The sequence below is a fragment of the Bubalus kerabau genome, chromosome 16 (genome assembly GCF_029407905.1).
Source record: "Bubalus kerabau isolate K-KA32 ecotype Philippines breed swamp buffalo chromosome 16, PCC_UOA_SB_1v2, whole genome shotgun sequence".
NCBI classification, from domain to species: domain Eukaryota; kingdom Metazoa; phylum Chordata; class Mammalia; order Artiodactyla; family Bovidae; genus Bubalus; species Bubalus kerabau.
In genome coordinates, this window is record NC_073639.1 from 7,703,272 (window position 1) to 7,723,757 (window position 20,486).

The 20,486-nt window shown below is 39.9% G+C and overlaps 1 long non-coding RNA gene across 1 annotated transcript in view; it reads right to left on the reverse strand.

Annotated features, from left to right (window-relative positions):
• Window positions 1-758: 758 nt before the first annotated feature.
• The window catches only part of LOC129629542 (uncharacterized), a 204,219-nt gene continuing 184,491 nt past the window's right edge, over window positions 759-20,486 (reverse strand). The window contains exon 5 of the long non-coding RNA XR_008703261.1: window positions 759-864. This is a non-coding gene — a long non-coding RNA (uncharacterized LOC129629542). The remainder of the gene's footprint in view (window positions 865-20,486) is intronic.

Sequence of the window (20,486 nt, forward strand, 5' to 3'; positions counted from 1 at the left end):
TTGTGTTTCCATACAAAAAAATTGTTAAGTGTTTGTTCTGTTTCTGTGAAAAATGTCTTCAGTATTTTTATAGGGATGATGTTTTTTAGTTTGTGTTTTACTAATGACTGTAATATGTGACAGTAATATGTAGCATCTTTTCATATGCATATTTGCCTTTCAGATCACTTCTTAATTAAAATGTCTGTTTAAATCTTTTGCCCATTTTTAAAAATTAGATTGTTTTCTTTTTGAGATTTGAGAATTTTTTTTCATAGATTCTTGTTATCAGTCTTCTTTCAGGTACATGGTTTACAAGTCTTTTCTTTCCATTTTCATACTGGTGTCTTTTAATGATCAGAAATTTTAAATTTTTATAAAGTCCAATGTATCAAAATTGCCTTTTAGGGTTTCTGTTTTTGTATTCTATCTAAAAACACCTTTGCCTAATTCAAAGTCACAAAGATTTTCTTCTACACATTTGTTTAGAGGTTTTATAGTTTTGTGTTTTATATTAGTTCTATGATTCATTTGAAGTTAATATTTATAAAATCTGAGATATAGATCAATGTTAGGTTTTGTGCGGTTTTTGTTTTTGTTTTTTTTTTTGCGTGTTCGCCCAGTTTTCCTAGTATCATTTGCTAGAGACTATCTTTTCGTCATTGAATTGTCTTTGTCTTTTTATTAAAAATCAATTGATCATATTTGCAATGTATTTCTAGTCTCTGTTGTGTTCTGTTAAACTGAATGTCTAAATTTTTGCCAACACCACAGTTTTGATTACTGTATCTTTATAGTAATTCAAGCATTCTGAATCCTCCAATTAATCTTGGCTTCAGATCCTTTTTGTTTTCCATGTACACTTTAGAACAAACTTCTTGATTTCTATAAAAAAAGAAAAAAACCTAGCTAAGATTTTGATTAGGATGATGTTGTAGCTACAGACTTTGTGTAAAGAACTGACATCTTGACACTACTGAATTGTCCAATCTATTAATCCATGTATATGTCTCCATTTATTTAGATCTTTTTTACATATTTTGCTAGATTAATTCCTAAAAGTATTATTTTATGATTTAAGTTGCTATTGTTATTGTTGTTTGGGTACTATTATAAATTGAAATAAAGAATTGCTGTTTGTTATTCCAACACTTAATTATTTATTACTAATGTATAAAGGTGCAATTGATTTTAGTGTAATGGATTGTATCCTGCAACTTAATGAAATTCATTTATTGGATTTAATAACATTTTTCTAGATTGAGATTTTTATATGTAAACAACCATGTCATCTGAGAATAGGCAGTTTATTCCTTCCTTTACAAGTTCCTTTTATTTCCTTTTCTTATATTATTGAACTAACTAGAACCTACAGCACATTGATTAATTGGTATAATAAGAGCAGACATCCTTGCCTTGACAATCTTAGGGAGAAATATTCATATGATGTTCACACAATATATTATGTATATCTTTAGATTTTTCACAGGTAACCTTTACCAGGTTAAGGAAGTTTCTATTTCCTGCTTGCTGAGAATTTTTATTCTGAATAAATGTTGAATTCTGTTACATAATTTTCCTGTATCTAATCAAAATGATCACATGGTTTTTCCTTTCTAGGCTGTTGAATTACATTACTTTTCAAACATCAAACCAACCTTCATTCCTGAGAGAAACCCCATTTGGTCATGATATATTGTCATTTCTATATATTATATTCAATTTATTATTTTTAAAGGATTTTCATTTTTATTTTTGTGGGTGATGTTGGTCTGTACTTTTCTCATAATGTCATTCTCCGGTTTTTGTCATTAGAGTGATGCTAGTTTCACAATAAACCAGGAGAGTCAGTGTGAGCAGACATCTGGGAAAGAGCTGTTTGCTCTTTCTCCATCTGGCTTTTAGTTGTGGTTCTAGAGTTGAAAGAACTGTCATGTCTCTTCAGTAGAAATCTGCATTAGAAGGGAAATGGATGTTGATTTTCAGCATAACCATTAGGAATCAAGAAAACAAAATCTCACAGTTATGGGGATCTTTTCTTCTGAGTGACAAAAAGACTATGCCATTTATACAATGGCAGAAACAGATCTGTCAGTGACTGACCAGTGTTTGTTTAGGTTCCTTGGTCATCATATCTAAGGACCATGGGAGAAACAATATTGATTCAATAATTATCACTCTCAGAAACTGAAATTAAAGTGCCGGGATGACCACTAAATTTTCACTTTGTCTGGGTATTTAGATGAGAGCATGCTTTCTCCATGCTAAGGAAGTACACTTTGATGATTCACATTTCTATGGAGAAAAATATAGATTACTGCTTCCATCAAGATTTTCTCTTATGATGAAAAAGGTCCATATTTGTGATGTTGTTAGGGTAGGCATTAGTCATATGTGGCTACCAAGCTTTTGAAAATGAAACTGGAGTGACTAAGAAAGTAAATTTTAATTTTATTTCGATTTTTAAAGTTTAGATTTAAAACCACATGTGGCTAGTGACTACCAAATTGGACAGTACAACAATAGAATGCTAATTTTGCCTCTTGAAAAGTTTTAAGAACAGCAGTTTTCACTAAGGAAAGACCAAAAAAAAAAAAAAAAAAAAAAAAAAAACTTGGGAACAAAGTTGTAAGTTTAGAGATACAAGCTTTACTGTACAACCTGTAGGTAAAATTTCCATCAGACTGCAAACTAATGGAATCTCAATGCTTCTTCAGTTCAGTTCAGTCGCTCAGTCATGTCCAACTCTTTGCAACCCCTTGGACTGCAGCACGCCAGGCCTCCCTGTCCATCACCAACTCAATGCTTCTTAACTGAATTCTATTCTGATTCACTTTGGTATTATTACCATCATACTGGCAAAAGCACCAAGTTGACAATGGAAGGCAATGTTATTGCTTTTTTGAAAACAGATGTTCTTCTGGTGCTCTGTACTTTTATATTTATATTCTCTATGGGAAGCATCAAATTGACTATTCAAAGTGGCTTCTTTAAAGTTCGATTCCCACACACTGAATACATGTTTTGGCTCTTGTAGCGTGAACGCCTGAACTTTATATCACCAACAGAAGATTCAAAAAGGAATCAAACTTCATTTTTGTTGTTTGTTTCTTGCTGTTTAATTTCATTTTCTATCTTTTCTTCTCTTTTTCTTTCTTTCGTATTTATTTCTTAATAACTAAGCTGGATGAGGGGAACAATTAAAAATAGATGGCATGCTTGGGGGTGGCATTGAGCTTGACTCCACTTCTATGCATTTCTTTCAAAGGACCCTTTATGTTAAATCACTTACTTGCTATCAGAGAAACTCAATGAACACAACTTAGAGATTCATCAAAATGACAAAACTGAGCGGCTCCAGGGCAGGAAAAGGTCACCAGACTGTACAGCGCTTGATCTGTTTGAGTCCTTAACAAATGCTCTCAGGACGGTGGTGCTTTTGTTCTCATCTATTCTGGTGGAAATGATTTAGTGAATGGTCTGCACCTTTCTCTCCCGTCAATATCACCCTTGACCCCTCACCCCCACCCTTTCACATTAGATCTTTTTGCTTCACTGGCCTTTCCGGATGAGGAAGAGTCTCACCAAATCAAGAATGCACCTTTTGAGAAGAGGTCAGTTAGTCCTGGGGAGTAATGAGGACTAAGCTGCTCTCTCCACTTTGACCGTTGATTTAAACACTATTCACAGGCTCCAGGGTGCGATTGAGGCAGGACTCTGGGAACTGATGAGGGACTTCACCCTCCATTCCCATAACCCATGCCCAGTCACCCCAGAGAATCAGCCACCAGCCAGAGCTCCCTCCCACCCAGCCACATGGTAACCAAAACAAGCCCCTTCTATGTACACTTTCTGTGGCGTGTAATTGCCAGCTGGTGAAAGAGAAGAATAGAAAGGAAATGGATGGAGAGAGCTCTGACAGAATGATCATAACAAGGATTCTGAGGCGCCAACCCTACGTGCCAAGAGCCAGATCTATGGCGTGGCCCAGACCTGCAGGCTGGAAAGTGCAGGAGCCACTCCATCACAATGTGGCCTCTTAGCCAACGCCATGCACGCCACAAGGGCAGTTTGTGCATCCTAAAGCACTGACCCTCAGAGTCAGGAGGCCATGAAGGTTCTTTATCCTTCCTCAGCTTGGAGATTCCCCTTCAAATCCTTCACAGGTGGCCACCAAGAAGACACCACACCACTATTTCCCTACAATAGATCCAAATTGAACCAAATAATTCATAGTTTATCAAACTTTCCTTGATTTTATTATTTCTTCCCCAAGATAAATTCCTATGGTCCTTTCAATTGTGCCTCATAAGGTATAACTTTGAGGTTATTCCCTGTCCTGGTCACTCTCATAGTCTCAAGGTCAGTAAGGACATTAAAGCTCAGCCATTCTATACTGATATCTTTCAGTTCAGTTCAGTTCAGTTGCTCAGTCGTGTCCTACTCTTTGTGACCCCATGAATCACAGCACACCAGGCTTCCCTGTCCATCACCAACTCCCAGAGTTTACCCAAACTCATCTCCATCAAGTCAGTGATGCCATCCAGCCATCTCATCCTCTGTCATCCCCTTCTCCTCCTGCCCCCAATCCCTCCCAGCATCAGAGTCTTTTCCAATGAGTCAACTCTTCGCATGAGGTGGCCAAAGTACTGGAGTTTCAGCCTCAGCATCAGTCCTTCCAATGAACACTCAGGACTGATCTCCTTTAGGATGGATTGGTTGGATCTCCTTGCAGTCCAAGGGACTCTCAAGAGTCTTCTCCAGCACCACAGTTCAAAAGCATCAATTCTTCAGTGCTCAGCTTTCTTCACAGTCCAACTCTCACATCCATACATGACCACTGGAAAAACCATAGCCTTGACTAGACGGACCTTTGTTGACAAAGTAATGTCTCGTTTTTCAATATGCTATCTAGGTTGGTCATAACTTTCCTTCCAAGGAGTAAGTGTCTTTTAATTTCATGGCTGCAATCACCATCTGCAGTGATTTTGGAACCCAAAAAAATAAAGTCTGACACTGTTTCCACTGTTTCTCCATCTATTTCCCATGAAGTGATGGGACCGGATGCCATGATCTTAGTTTTCTAAATGTTGAGCTTTTTTTTTTACTGACTTCTAAATGTTTTATTGGAGTTTAGCAGAGTAGGATCTGAGGTATGTGAAGATTGTGGAGGTAGGAGGTCAGGGGAAGGGACAGTATCTTTAATCTATCGCTGAAGCAGAATTGAGTTAGGGTAGGAGTAGTGGAGGCAGGAACTAGGTTTCTCACTTCAGTCTTAGAAATGTGTTAAGTTGCTTTAGTCATGTCTGATTCTTTGTGACCCTCTGGACTATAGCCCACTAGGCTCTTCTGTCCATGGGATTCTCCAACGTACTAGAGTGTGTTGCCATGCTCTTCTCCAGGGGATTTTCTCAACCCAGCGACCAAATCTGCATTTCTTATGCCTTCTGCATTGGCAGGTGGGCTCTTTACTACTAGCACCACCTGGGAATAATCGTTTAATCTTTGAGCACCTTTTCAGAACTATACCAGGCATTTCCCATATATTAATCCTTACAATAAAAATTAACCTTGCTGTTCTCATATGCAATGAAAGTGTGAGGCTCATAGAGAGTTAAGTGATTTGTCCAAGGTCGTATAGTTAATAAGTGGCAAATAACGTGTTAATCCAAAACTTCTGACTTAGAATCATATCTCCTGATCAATACTACATCCTCAAAACATACAAACTATCAAGGTTCAGATATCTTCTGTTTTGACCTTTAAGATCTGTCCAATCATTCCTCTTTGGTCTGATGTTTCTTGGCTTAGCTTATTATCTGCTATGACCTTCGATTTCTTCATGATCATTCCAGACTTTCTGCTCTGAACTTGTATATCTTCCTGATACCACAAACTAGCCTGAGTCCCTGGAGATCCCCTTGTTGTTATGTGTGAACATACACTTGAACCCCCTCAAGGGAAAGGGAGATTCCAGCCCCTTGAATCATTGAGTCCACGTGTTTCTTCCCAGAAAGTTCTGTGAAATGATACTCTTGGTGGTAAAGAGAAAAGTTAGCTCTTTAGCTCTAGGCTTCCAAACACCACTAGGTGAGTTTTAAATTCTCCAAATTTTTCTGCTAAATGTTCATGTAAATGTGTATGTGATTTTTCTCAAAGAGTTCAAAGTCCCATGGATGTTTCCTGAGTTGTCAGAAAGTTAAAGAAAAACTAGAACAAGCATCCAATTGTTTAAAGGCTCATTAAATTGGCTTTCAGCTCATACCCAAATGATGTAGTCAAATCTCCAGAGACCTTTTTAAGCTATCCTGCTTGTAATGCAATTCAGTTGATTGAGAGCCATTAGAAAATTCACAGTAGAAATCCACTGAGGTTGAACACGGCCATGGTATTCTGACTGAAGAACCTGTTTCTCATGAACTGAAGACAACTTTGTACTTTACCAACTGTTTCACAGACTAGAGCCTCAGGTCGTTCAGTCTTTGCAAGTTACAGCATTCAAGTAAACACAGTCCAACAAATATAAGTAATTAAAAGCAATTCCCATCTTTTTGTGAATATCTTAAAAGATGTCAAAGAGAACCAATTTATTACAACAGTGTTTCTTAAAAGTCTCTATTATTTTTCTTCTCAATATTAGTCAAATTCCCAACTTCCTCAAAGCTTCTCCCTACATACTTTACTTTCGACTTCCTGCCCCCAAATCTTCCTCTAAAATTAAGTTGGCACAGACCTATTCTTTCTTCTTGATATCCCCTACCCAGAGATTTTCTCGGAACCCTCAGGAGTCCACTCTGTCTTCATTCATATGCAATCTCCCCAGTGCAAGGTAGTTAACATCCTATGGATAAACCTTGACTGATGGAGAATAGGAACAGATTGATAAATGTTTCCTTGTTTCTTCCCCTGGGCATTTCATAAGCATTTCACATTGTCCCAGAGAGGGAATTTGTGAGATACTTAATATCTTTTAGTAAATTCCTCTTTTTTTCTTTTCTTTTTTTTTATACGTGAAGTAGTCAGAGTGAATTATGTTGTTTGCAATCAAGAATCACATCCAATAAAGATTCCAACAGTAGTTGTTTGAGTTCCAGTGTCCCTGGGTCCTTGACAACACTGGTTATTATCAATTAAAAGAAGCAAACAAAATGAAACAAACATATTTCCTTAGGGTCCAGACTTATAGGACAAAAAAAGCAAATAAATTTTTACAGAGTGCCCACAGTTGAGCTAGCTCTTCACTGTGTAGCTACAAACTGGGTTTGGGATTCATTTTAACCAGTGATCATAGGAATTTAGCTGGAAGGCCATTTCCATACTTCTATTACTCTGATCATTTCGTATTGTGACCCCAGGTTTCACGTGATGCTTGGTGGAAAACATGTGTTTTGCAAAGCATGACTGCTTCTGGTTGGTAAACAAGAAGATGGACTTTTCCGACCTGCTGGAGGATATCATGGATTCCTTCTCTACTGAGGAACCAATTCCCAAGGCATTTATCCAAATTGCCTTGCCTCATAACAGCTTCTCAAACTCATCTATTAATGTACCCCTAACAGAAGAGCAAATATATTCCCTTTGGGATACAGTGGCAGGATAAGGAGTGTCACAGTTTAAATTTTAAGATGTTTTTGAAATTTTGTTCTTATCAAAAAATTAATTTAAATTTTACATTCTGTTCTCTAAAATGCCAAATCTACATTTACATTAAAATAATAAGCAAAATTACTTAACTAAGGAGAATTTCCATTAAATAAATTAGATGGAAAAATGCATCTATCTCTGCTCCATCCCAAAATGAATTGACCTGATTCAGATGTCAAATATGCTAGTCACACCTCAGTTTGAAACTTACTTCCCTCTATGTCAGCATAGTCAGTCAGTGACCATCAGATGCATTAAATACAGAGACCAAAATTAATAAATGAAAAAGATGAAACAAAGACCAGACTGGGGCAGAAGTAAACTTAAACTTTAATGTAAAATCTTCAGAGATAAGAGAAAACATTGCCTACTTGAATAGCAGTAACAATAATAGGATGTTATTTAAAAAAAAGAGAAACTTTCAGAGAACAGGAAAGCGCTGTCATGAATACATGCAAGATAAATTTTAAAAAGAAGGTAAATTTGAGGAAATCTTCACAGAAGTAGAACAAAAAATGATAACAAATGGGGAAACAGAAGAAAAAAGAATTTTTATAATAGAAGATCAATTCAGAAAGTATGATCTCTGACTAATAGGAGTTCCAGAAAGAACACCAAGTAAACAGAAGTTAAAAAAAATCAGATAGTATTGGAAACTTTCCCAGAACTAAAGGCCATGAATTTCAGAACTGAAAGGGTCCGCTGAGTGCTCAGGACAATAAATAAAAAACAGACCATACCAAGGCAAACCACTGTGAAATGTCTGAATATTGGAAATAGAGAAAAATAGCTTAATAAATCCCAGAGAGAAAAAATAGGTCATATACCAAAGGCCAAGAATCAGCAAAGCATTAGATTTTCTAAAAGCACCTTGAAATTTAGAGGATTCTGGAGTAATATTATCAATATTTCAAAATCTAAAAATATCTTCAATCTAGGATTTTACAGGCGACTGAACTATAATTTATGTAATTGTACAATAAAAGTTTTCTGATACTCAAGGCCTCAAAAAATTTACTTCCTATGTACCTTATGTAGAAAGTTACTGGAGGATGTGTTCCATAAAAACAAGAAAGTAAACAGAGATAAAAAAAAAATGCAAGATGCCCAGGAAATGAGGAGTATAATCTCAGGAAGAGACACAAAAAGAATTCTTTGAATAACAATAATGGAAATACCTAAGTCAGTGTATATAGGAGGCTTTGAAAGTCCTCAACTTTGGGTTGGAGGAGGAAATTAATTAATCCAGAAACAATGTCTCCAAGAGATTAAAAAAAAAAAGGTGCCAATTCCTAAAGACATGTTCTTCTGAAGAAATATGCAAACTAATTAGTGTAAGAACGTAACACCAAGCAGATTTTTTTAAGACAATTTGAACTCCAGGAAAAACAAAAAGCTGTACAAAAAGAACATGTAATCATAGCTATGAGCAGTATTTATACTATCCTAAAAATGCAATTACACTGGGTACTAATTTAACAAGTAATTATGGCTTAACTGCACTGAGAGTATGAGTCTTAGAGTACGTGTGTGTAAGAGAGTTCAACTTCCATTTTTCATAAGAAAAGTCAATCATTATAATGTGAAGTAGCAGTATTGTTCTATTATTTAGAAAGATAGAGCAAAATGCCAAGAAATGAAAGCAGATGCCTCTAGGGAGCATGACGGAATGAGCAGGCAGGGGACTGCTACTTTATTTAAGTCTTGTGTTACTGTTTTTTTTTAAATTATGGTAATAAAAGTAATATATGTATATACTTTTGGCAAATATATTTAAAGAAAGAAACAGCAAATCAAAATTCTAATGGAAACCCCCAGATTTAATGTGTCAAGAATTAATATAAAGTTAAAACATAAAATGGGAGGGGGGGGTGGGCATCAGATTCCAACAAAATATCTCCCTGACCTCTCTGGGCCAGATCAAGCCTCTGAGTAATAGAAAGGCTTTGAAAGGAAGGGAATAAAGAGTTCCTTTCTTCCTTCCCTTGGTGGACAATTTTCAGAGATTATTGCAACTGGTCCTCACCACAACTTTTAGGAATAAAGGTAGTGATTTTCTAGGTGAGAGACAAGTCCCTAAAGGATGAAGCATTTGACTACAGATATTGTTTATATGTCTTAGCATAAGCCCCAGGCAGTCTGTGGATGGATTTTCCAACTTGTGATACATTTGAAGCCATTTTACAGATGGGAAAACTGAGGCTTGGCAGACCAAGGGGCTTAAGCAAGTCCTACAAATAGTAAGTGGCAGAGCTACAATATGGTGCTAGCCTCCAATACAACAGCCCACTCTGCACCACTGGAGCACACGGAGATTGTGTTTTAATCCTGCTGGGAGCCCCAGGACCAAGCACCCTATGCCTGGCACACAGGACTTGCTCAAAGAAGCAGGCAAAGCCCTAAAGAGTTCTCATCTGGTTTATCAGCCCAAGAGAATTTTCAGCAGAACAAGCCGCCAAATCCCTCCTCCCTCTACCTGCCATGCACTTGACCTGTGAAGAATCATGCAGATACAGCTTCTTCAGGTGGGCCCTCCATCAAAACAAGAGAGAGCCATCCAAAGTGGCCCAAAGAGTCAGCTTACGGACTGAGGGGCCAGGCTTTCAAACTGAAATGTCAAACACTTTAAATTATAGGACAATAACCATTTGGTCTCAAAAAATAGCAAATTTAAACCTCTCATGCAAAAAAAAAAAAAAATGAAATTGTGGAAACAATTTTGGAACCCACAGAACTTTTGAAAATGTCATTAACAAACTGTGAAATCAGGGAGATAAAAATCAGATGACCCAAGGGGGAATAGCAATGCCCCCAGCTCAGCCCCTTACACTGAGTCACGCAGAGTGGGGTTTCCACGCTGCAAGTCCAGGAGGCAGGGGGTCCAGAGCTAATGCATGTCTCCTGCTTCGCACCCCACCCAGGGCAGCAGCCTTTGGAAAGCACGGAATGAGAGAATTCGCCAGCAGTGAAGCTGGACTTACTGGAGTTTGACAGCCTAGGACGTGGAAATGAGCACCGCAGAAACCTATGTTTCTTTAAATCATTCATTACTAGGCATCTCTCGTTTTAACATCAGAAAGGTAACTGTTGCATAGTGGGGCCAGAACATCATATGTAAAAGCACATAGGCAGGACCTGACTGCCTATCCTTGTCTTCAAGAATGTGGTCCAACCATCTTTGCCCCTGAGACCCCTGAAAACCTGTAATATCTCCTAGGAGAGCGCTCGTCCCTCCTTACCTAAATGCACATTGATGTAAGCATCCTACGAGAGGGCAGAAACGTAGGTTTTATGACTTGATTTGTTGGACGGTGTTTTGCCTGATGGCTAGAAGCATTGTTATCGTGCTACTTGGCTTAAAGGTCTGTCCCTGCTCTGCAATTCAACAAGCCCAAAGTGTATTTATGCTTCAACTCAAAACAGTCTCCATCACACTCCTCATACTTAACTCTACCAAAGCATTTCAAATGTTGTGAGTACAGATTACTTTTTTTTTCCAAGTTCAGTAACTACAGCCCTGCTCCTCTATCTCTAGAATCCTTCTATACCAAACACAAGGCTTATGATAAAGATTGCCCCAGTGCTGATGGTGGAATCAAAATCAGCACAATTACTCTGAAAGATGATCTGGCGCTATGTACTATAATGAAAGTGAAAGTCACTCAGTCATGTCCAAGGGCCAGTGTTCCCACATGCTGCAACTAGAAGTTCGTTCACATGCCACAACTAACGGTCCTGCACTTGGCAATGAAGATCAAAGATCCCACAAGCCACAACTAAGACCCAGCATGGCCAAATAAATAAATGAAATTTTAAAAAGAAAGTCAAGTTCACCAATCCATTTTAAAGTGAAAGTGAAAGGCGCTCAGTCATGTCCTACTCTTTGCAACCCCATGGACTATAGAGTCCATGGAATTCTCCAGGTCAGAATACTGGAGTGGGTAGCCTTTCCCTTTTCCAGGGCATTGTCCCAACCCAGGGATCAAATCCAGGTCTCCCACATTGCAGGCACATTCTTCACCAACTGAGCCACAAGGGAAGCCCAAGACTACTGGAGTGGGTAGCCTATCCTTTCTCCAGCAGATCTTCCCAACCCAGAAATTGAACTGGGATCTCCTGCATTGCAGACAGATTATTTACAAACTGAGCTATCAGGAAAGCCATGTACTGTAATACATAGTACAAATGAGCACACCTTACATCATAGTCATTTCCAACAGCTTATCCTGTGGTTATCATTAAGGCTGTTCCTAAAGAATTGATGCTTTTGAACTGTGGTGTTGGAGAAGACTCTTGAGAGTCCCTTGGACTACAAGGAGATCCACCCAGTCCATTCTGAAGGAGATCAACCCTGGGATTTCTTTGGAAGGAATGATGCTAAAGCTGAAACTCCAGTACTTTGGCCACCTCATGCGAAGAGTTGACTCATAGGAAAAGACTCTAATGCTGGGAGGGATTGGGCGCAAGAGGAGAAGGGGATGACAGAGGATGAGATGGCTGGATGGCATCACTGACTCAATGGACGTGAGTCTGAGTGAACTCCGGGAGTTGGTGATGGACAGGGAGGCCTGGCGTGCTGCGATTCATGGGGTCAAAAAGAGTCGGACATGACTGAGCGACTGATCTGATCTGATCTGAAAGATGTTCATGTCAGTGGTCTTTATAATAGGAAAATTTTGAAATCAGGCTGAAGGTCCACTAATACTACATTGTTTCAATTAATTATTGTACATCCATACACCACACAAAGATCTATTGTGCTACCAATAAGAATGGAGTAGTGAAGGTCTATTTACTGGCAGAGAAAATGCACAGGATGCAGTACAGGATATTAAAGCGGGCCACGACACAATACACAGTGTAATAAAGTTTATAACATACATATGGATAAAGAGACTGTTCATTCACTCATCTATTCATCAAATATGTAGGAAGCACTTTTGCATTCTCACCATTCCTGACACTGTTCCAGGCACTGAGTAGATAGCCATGAACAAAACTTGCCAAGTTCCAACTCTTATACAGTTTACAATGTAAAAAGGCACAGAGAAAGAAACAAATATTAAATATAATGTCAGAGATGGATAATTGCTGTGAACAAAAATCAAAATTAGGGTAAATAACTAGAGTGTGGTGGAGGGGACCATTTTAAATAGCCTGATTATGGTAGGGTTCTCTGAGGAGATGACATTTGGACAGAAATCTACAGGAAGAGGGACAGACAGCAAGACTCTCCAGGTGACACCAAGTTCAGATGCCAGCGGAAAAGAATGGTGGGCACGTTCAAGGCTCAGCAAGAAGGAGCCGTGGCTGGGAACAAGTGGGAGGTAAGGTCGGTGGGCTAGCAAGGCCAGGGTCTTTTGGAAATCAATGGAGGGTTTGGGCTGGGGCAGGACTCTGGCTACTGTGTAACAGTCTACAGGGGCACAAAAGTGGAGGCAGAAAGACCAGTTCAAAGGCCATTGCAGGAGAGGCTCATGGCTTGAATGAGTGTGGTACTAATGGACTTGGTGAGAAGTAGTTAAGTTAAATTCTGGATCCATATTAAAGATAGAATTTCCAGGGTTGATCCAGAATTCACAGCGTGAGGTAGATAGAAAAGTGAAATTTTTGGTCTGAATAACTTTTTTAAAAAATGATAATGTCACTTATGGAGCTAGGAAGTTCTGTGGAGGAATAGTTGGGAGGGGAAATCAGATGACTGTATATCCAGGTATATGGTCATGATGCTAGCTAACACTTATGTAAGTGCTTGCTTGCTCTGCGCCAGGCACTGTTGTAACTGATTTATTTCTATATTTACTAACTTGATCATCACAAGAACTCTTTGAGGTGGGTTACTGTTATTGCACTTGGGAATATGGCTTACTTTTATATTTATCTGAACATGCTCACTTTCTTTGCAATGAAAGTTCAATTTCCATTACATAAGAAACAAATGTATGTGTGTGTGTGTGTGTGTGTGTGTGTAATGATCCCAGTAAGAAAATAATTATGTATTTATAAATTTTAGTCCTTGGCAAGTCTCTGCGGATTGCTCAGTCTATAGTCTTTTAGTTCAACAGATTTTCAACTCCTTTTCCTGCCGGGTCAGATAAGTTCATATGCAAGCCCCAGTCTCATGGCCATTCCCAGAGTGGCCATTCCCACATGGTTCCCTGCATCCTAGTCATCATGTAGCCCTTTTGTTCCTTGACTTTTGAAAACACCAGCATCAGTGACAGATAAATAAGCATTAAAGGGATAATCTTGAATCTTTTATTTTCTCATATGAAATTTTGCAAATGAACTACTTTAAACCATTATACTTAATACATCCTCACAGATTATGTTTGATACATCTCACCAGTGGGTCCCCACCCCAAGCTCTGGTTTGAATGTTTATACAAATCAGATAACTGGAGGACATTGATTTCTTTTAAATTTCAACATTTCATAAATGAGGGCTCTCATTTACATTTTGTCTTTTCTCTCCACTCACTAGCATTTAACCACAGATTTGGCTGTTCTGTGCAACAAGTTTTATCTATGTGAATGTGCTCACTAGACCGTAGAGAGCAGGGCTGATTGCAGCTCCTCACAATGGATGAACAGGGGGACGTTTGGGGCAGGGGCCTCTGCCGGTTACCATAGTGACAGACTCCTGACTGGAGAATCCTGCCACTCCACCTGCCATGGAGAAACTGATTTGCATGGAATTTTGACTGTCCTCCATTGCCATCTGATACTTTGAGGGTATATAAGTGAAAAAAGAACAAATCAGGTCCAATTTAAAAGGAAAAGTCAGATTGAGATCTCAGCTCATTCTGCTCCTACAAAATGCTTAATAAGCCCCCTGATGCTGGAGTTACACCAAAGGCAGTCACATTCAATTATTGTCATCTAAAACACATATCTCTTTTTATATTCTTTTAAGGATGTAGAGAGGAATCTCATCATAATATGAGTCTTATTAAATGGAATTGGATATGCCTTGAATCAAACTGAGTCTCCTGAATAATCATGAACACTGGAACCAGAAAGGAATTAGAGGTTACATAGTCCAAGCATGTCACTTACAGATGAAGAAAAACATGGCCAGAGAATCTGAGTGACCTTCCCAGAAGCACACAGAATAACGGTCCACCCCGAGCTCGTTCAGCCCACCGGAGCCTGCCAGGGCCCCTCCCGGTGGTCTCTGTTGAGCCCCCCATGGGCCCAGGATAGGATTCAGGGCCCGTCCCCACAGCTTCACCATGTGCCTCCTGTCTCCTGGGCCACCTGGGAAAGGGGAAAGCTCGTGCAGGCAGCAGGAGGGATGCTACAGTACCTCGAGCCTGGGAGCCATGGAAGCCTGTGGCCCTGCCCCAAAGTCCAACCTAGAGACTGTGAAAGGACATTTTGGAGGACTAAAGAAAGGAAGAAAGGAGGGGAGAAGTCAGAGGATGCTCATGGATTTATAGAAATTTAAGGAGACATTAAGGAAACAGAGGTGAGAAGCATTTAAGAATCAAGGTCAAACTTTTAAAAGCCACCTTCAATAACATCTATCATCTAAAAGCCTCTACCCTCCTTATGAATGTTTGCTCAAGCTCTGAACAAGATAAAATTCAGATCACAATTGTTTTCTTGACTTACACCTTTCTTCCCTTGCACCTCAGCTATATTTCCTTTAGCGTATCAACATGTAACAAGTTCTCAGCCTATATCACAGTCAAAAGACAAAAACTTACGATAGGAATAATTTTAAAAATAAAGGTTGTCATCCTATCAACTATGCAGTAATCAAAATGTTCTCAGCTTTGAGAGAACATTACATGTGAAAATGCAATCTGCATTCAATGCCAACTGTAAAAACAGCATACTCCTGACTTTAAGTATTTGTCACAAGCTAATAACCAACTACTGACTTTTATATATGCTGGAGGATACTATAAACAGGCTGAGTTTACCTAACAAAAATCTCTACACTCTGTTTTGATGACAAGAGTGACAATTCCCAGCTAGCCACTCTGTGGAAAGACTTCCTCACAGTGGTGACAAGTCAAAGTGCCATGTCAGTTATGTAGCTAGGTCTGGAGTGTCGGCCAAGAGCAGCTGGTCTGTCCTGGGACCGCACTGTAGACCCGTCAGTTCCTACTAGCTCTAATTCCTGGTTAGCTGTCTCTTGGATTTACTGATTCAGTGGAACCTACAAATAATGTAAGTCACATGCAAATAAATTCACAAGGGAACACTGCCCCTCTGTTTTAGTTAAGAGTGATTGGTGATATTTCCAGAGACTGGCCTGGCTCCTCCTGATACTGCTGCTGGCTTTGCCATCTAAGTCAGGCTCTTCCCCTCTGAGCCTCCACTCTCTCCTCTGTCGAATCAAGCAGGAAGTGAAGAGCAATGACAGGCATCTTCAGGCTCTAACATTCCACCGTTTGGCTTTGGAAGAAAGTGTCTATTTATACAGAAGGGTCAGAATGAGAAAGATGTTTCTTATAATTGAAAGCAGCCAGCCTTGAGAATTTATGAGACTCGTTACAGGCCAGGGCAATCCTTTCCTCAGGACAAGTCAGATGCCAGTCTGGGCCAGAGGAAAGAGGGTGTTCATCTGCATGTTTGAATGAAGGTCTGCAATCCTTTGCAGAACCATTAGCATCTCATAGTGCATTTCTGAGCTGTCTGTCCCTTGATGAGTACCAGAAATTTCACGATATTTAACCAAGGGCCAGTGTTCCCACATGCCGCAACTAGAAGTTCGTTCACACACCACAACTAACAGTCCTGCACGTGGCAATGAAGATCAAAGATCCCACAAGCCACAACTAAGACCCAGCACAGCCAAATAAATAAATAAATAAAATTTTAAAAAGTCAAGTTTGCCAATCCATTTTAAAGTGAAAGTGAAAGTCGCTCACTACAGTCTATGGAATTCTCCAGGCTAGACTACTGGAGTGGGTAGCCTTTCCCTTTTCCAGGGGATCTTCCCAATCCAAGGATCGAACCCAGGTCTCCCACATTGTGGGCAAATTCTTTGCCAGCTGAGCCACAAGGGAAGCCCAGTCCATTTTAAACCTAGTTCAATTTTCCAATAGAATAGTATTCAGCATTAAAAAAAGGATATCCTACCATTTGTGACAACATGGATGGTCCTTATGGCATTGGTGGTCCTGGTAGTTTAGCTGCTAGGCTGTGTCTGACTCCTGCGACTCCAAGGACTATAGCCCACCAAGCTCCTCTGTCCATGAGATATCCCAGGCAAGCATACTGAAGTGAGTTGCCATTTCCTTCTCCACTTAAGGACATTACACTTAAGTGATATAAGATATCACTTATAATGAGTGATATAAGAGAAAGACAAAAAACTGTATGCTCTTACTTATATGGGGAATCTAAAAAAGGCTGAATTCATAGAAACAGAGCAGAATAGTGGTTGCCAGGGACTGGAGAGAGGTTGATCAAAGGGTACCAGCTTCCAGTTAGAAGATGAATAAGTTCTCAGGATGTAATGCACAGCACTTGAACTATAGTTAATAATACTATAGTTTAGATCTGAAGGGTTTCCCTGGTGGCTCAGTGGTGAAGAACCCGCCTATCAGTGCAGGAGATGTAAGAAATGTGTGTTTGTTTCCTGGGTGGGGACGATCCCCTGGAGGAGAGCATGGCAACCCACTCCAGTATTTCTGCCTGGAGAATCCCACGGACAGTGGATCCTGGTGGGCTACAGTCCATAGGGTCGCAAAGAGTCGGACATGGCTGAAGTGACTGAGCATGCACACTTGAGATCTGAAAGTGTTAAGACAATAAATCTTAAATATTCTCACCACGCCCATACACACACACACACAAGATCCCTAACTACTATATGAGGTGATGGATGTGTTAACTGACTTTATTGTTTATTATTTATAAACATTTATAAACATTTATTATTTATAAACATTTATAAACAATATTGTTTATTATTTATATTCCATAATATATACATATATATGTCAGATCATCATATTGTACAACTTAACATACACAGTATTCTATGTCAATTACATGTCAATAAATCTTGAGAGGGGAACCTAGCTCACTTTCGAAACTTAACTCACACTCAGATTTCAGGAACATGCCTGTAACACTGATCAACGCACTCCCTCCCTCGAGGGCATTCTCCTTGTGAGATCACTGCATCTTCCCCATGCTGCGGGGAGAGCCTTTTTTTGTAAAATATCCTAACCGATGAATTAAATTCAGGCCTAGCTCACCCCTGACTACAGAGCACACAAGCAGATCTCTCGGCCTTGGAGCTGATTCCTTCTAAGACCGGTCTCCACTCTCCAAGGCCTCCAGGCATGCTGCAGTCTTACAAGTGTTCAAGCCAGAGCTTGGTCAACCACTATTATGGAGCTGACAGATTCTTGGCTTTTCCGACTTCTCTCCATCTCCCTTTTTTTTTTTTAAGTGAATAAATAGGTCTAGTTAGGCTTATTATAGGAACAAAAGTTCTTCTGGAAAGCTCATTCTTTTGAATGGTTGAAATGAAAAATAATATCCCCTCCCCGCCCTTCCCAGTCCACACTGGTTGAAGTAGATGAAAACTCTAGCATTTCTAAGCCCAAGGCTTTGTGTGGGATGGAGAATATAAGATGCCTTTTCTAGCCATTGTGACAGGAACGGAATGCACAGGTTTCTCAAGAGAAGACTCCAAGGCCCGCGCTGGTCTAATTTATGTATCTTCCTGCCAGGAATAAAACCTCAAGACTGTGGCACTTAGTCTGTGATTATTTGATATTTTATATATTCAGTGCATATTTGGAAATGGCTTTAAATTGGGGTTTTTAACTACCTATAAAGAGAAAAAGTAGTCTATTCCTCTTTTAACTTCTGGACATCTCTGTTGAAAAGCCTTCCTTCTATGGAGAAGATGAACCATGACAGGCGCACACGTTGAAACGTGATGGTTACGAAGCCCAAGGACAGCTTCTCCCTGATCAGGGAGACACACGTGGTACTCTATTTGGCTTCAGCTTTCGATGTCGGCAACAATCACTTGTAAGACCTTCCCCAGCAAACCGGACCCCTTGTTTTTGCTCTTTCTCTCTTGGGTGGGAGAGGAGCAGTGGAAGCTGGACCTTGACGGGACTGGACACACTGCATAGATGTGCTGGCTCTGAGAGAGGCAAGGCCTGTGGCAGCGACCCAGGCACTGGCCGAAGAAAGGGAGCCCTTACTGTAAGAAACTGAGCGTCACACTGCCAGCTTTTCAAATTCTCTGTTGACCTTCTTATTTTCTCAATTGTAAATCCATTTAGAAGAAACACAATTAGAAGGACTATTTTAAAAAAAAAAAAAAAAAAGGTAAGAAAAGAGAATGTTTAAAAGATTTTTAAATATTTCCTCAGTTCTAAAGATGAGCTTTATTTACCTTGATATCCCATTTTGGTATTAGCTTCCTAGGGCTCCTGTAACAAATCACCACAACCTGGGTGGCTTCACACAACAGATATTAGTCTCTCCCAGTCCTAGAGGCCAGAAATCAGAAATTAAAGAGTCAGCAGGGTTGCTTCTGGCGGCTCTGAGGGCAACGGCTCCATGCCTCCCTCCCAGCTTCGCATGGCAGCCCACAATTCCTGGCATCACTCGGGTTGTGAAGGCATCATGCCAGCCTCTGCCTCCTTCCTCTCATGCCCCCGCCCCCACACGACTTCTCCTTTTCTGACTCTTATAAGGACACCGTCAGGGCCCACTCCAATCTGGGATGACCTCACCTTGAGACCCTTACCTTGATTAAATTGGCAAAGACCCTTATTCCCAAAGTCCCGTTCACAGGTTCCAGGTGCACATGTGTTCAGGTGACCACTCTTCACCCAGGAAGCAGTGCCAGACTCACTCTCCTGCAAATCCCCAAGCCTCATAATCGTGGTTTCATCTCTAACTTTTCCTGTATTTTTCTTATCTCTGCTTCACTCTCTGCTTCCCTCCTCCTGTACAGCACACGCATAACACAAACATGTAACTCAATTCAATTATTCCTACTCCACTATAGTGCTGGAAAGGCTGCAGCAAGGTATAGAAACCTATAAAATTTAAAGACACTCTACTGGGAGTTTCTTGGTGGCTTAGTGGTTAGGTCTCTGCAGGGCCCAAGTGCAATCCCTGGTCGGGGAACACAGATTCCCACAAGCCACGTGACTCAGCCAAACCATCATTGTAGAATGTAACTCTTTTTCATCTAATTTAAATATATACAAAGATGGGCACAATAAAGGACAGAAACGGTATGGACCTAACAGAAGCAGCAGATACTAAGAAGAGGTGGCAAGAATACACAGAACTGTACAAAAAAGATCTTTATGACCCAGATAACCACGATGGTGTGATCACTCACCTAGGGCCAGACATCCTGGAGTGTGAAGTCAAGTGGGCCTTAGGAAGTATCACTATGAACAAAGCTAGTGGAGGTGATGGAATTTTAGTTGAGCTATTTCAAATCTTAAAAGATGATACTGTTAAAGTGTTGCACTCAATATACCAAATTTGTAAATCTCAAGAGGAGCCACAGGACTGGAAAAGGTCCGTTTTCATTCCAATCCCAAAGAAAGGCAATGCCAAAGAATGTTCAAACTACCGCACAACTGCACTCATCTCACACGCTAGTAAAGTAATGCTCAAAATTCTCCAAGCCAGGCTTCAGCAATATGTGAACCGTGAACTTCCAGATGTTCAAGCTGGTTTTAGAAAAGGCAGAAGAACTAGAGATCAGATTGCGAACAACCGCTGAATCATAGAAAAAGCAAGAGAGTTCCAGAAGTATATCTTCATCTGATTCACTGAGTATACTAAAGCCTTTGACTGTGTGGATCACAGTCAAACTGTGGGAAATTCTTAAACAGATGGGGATACCA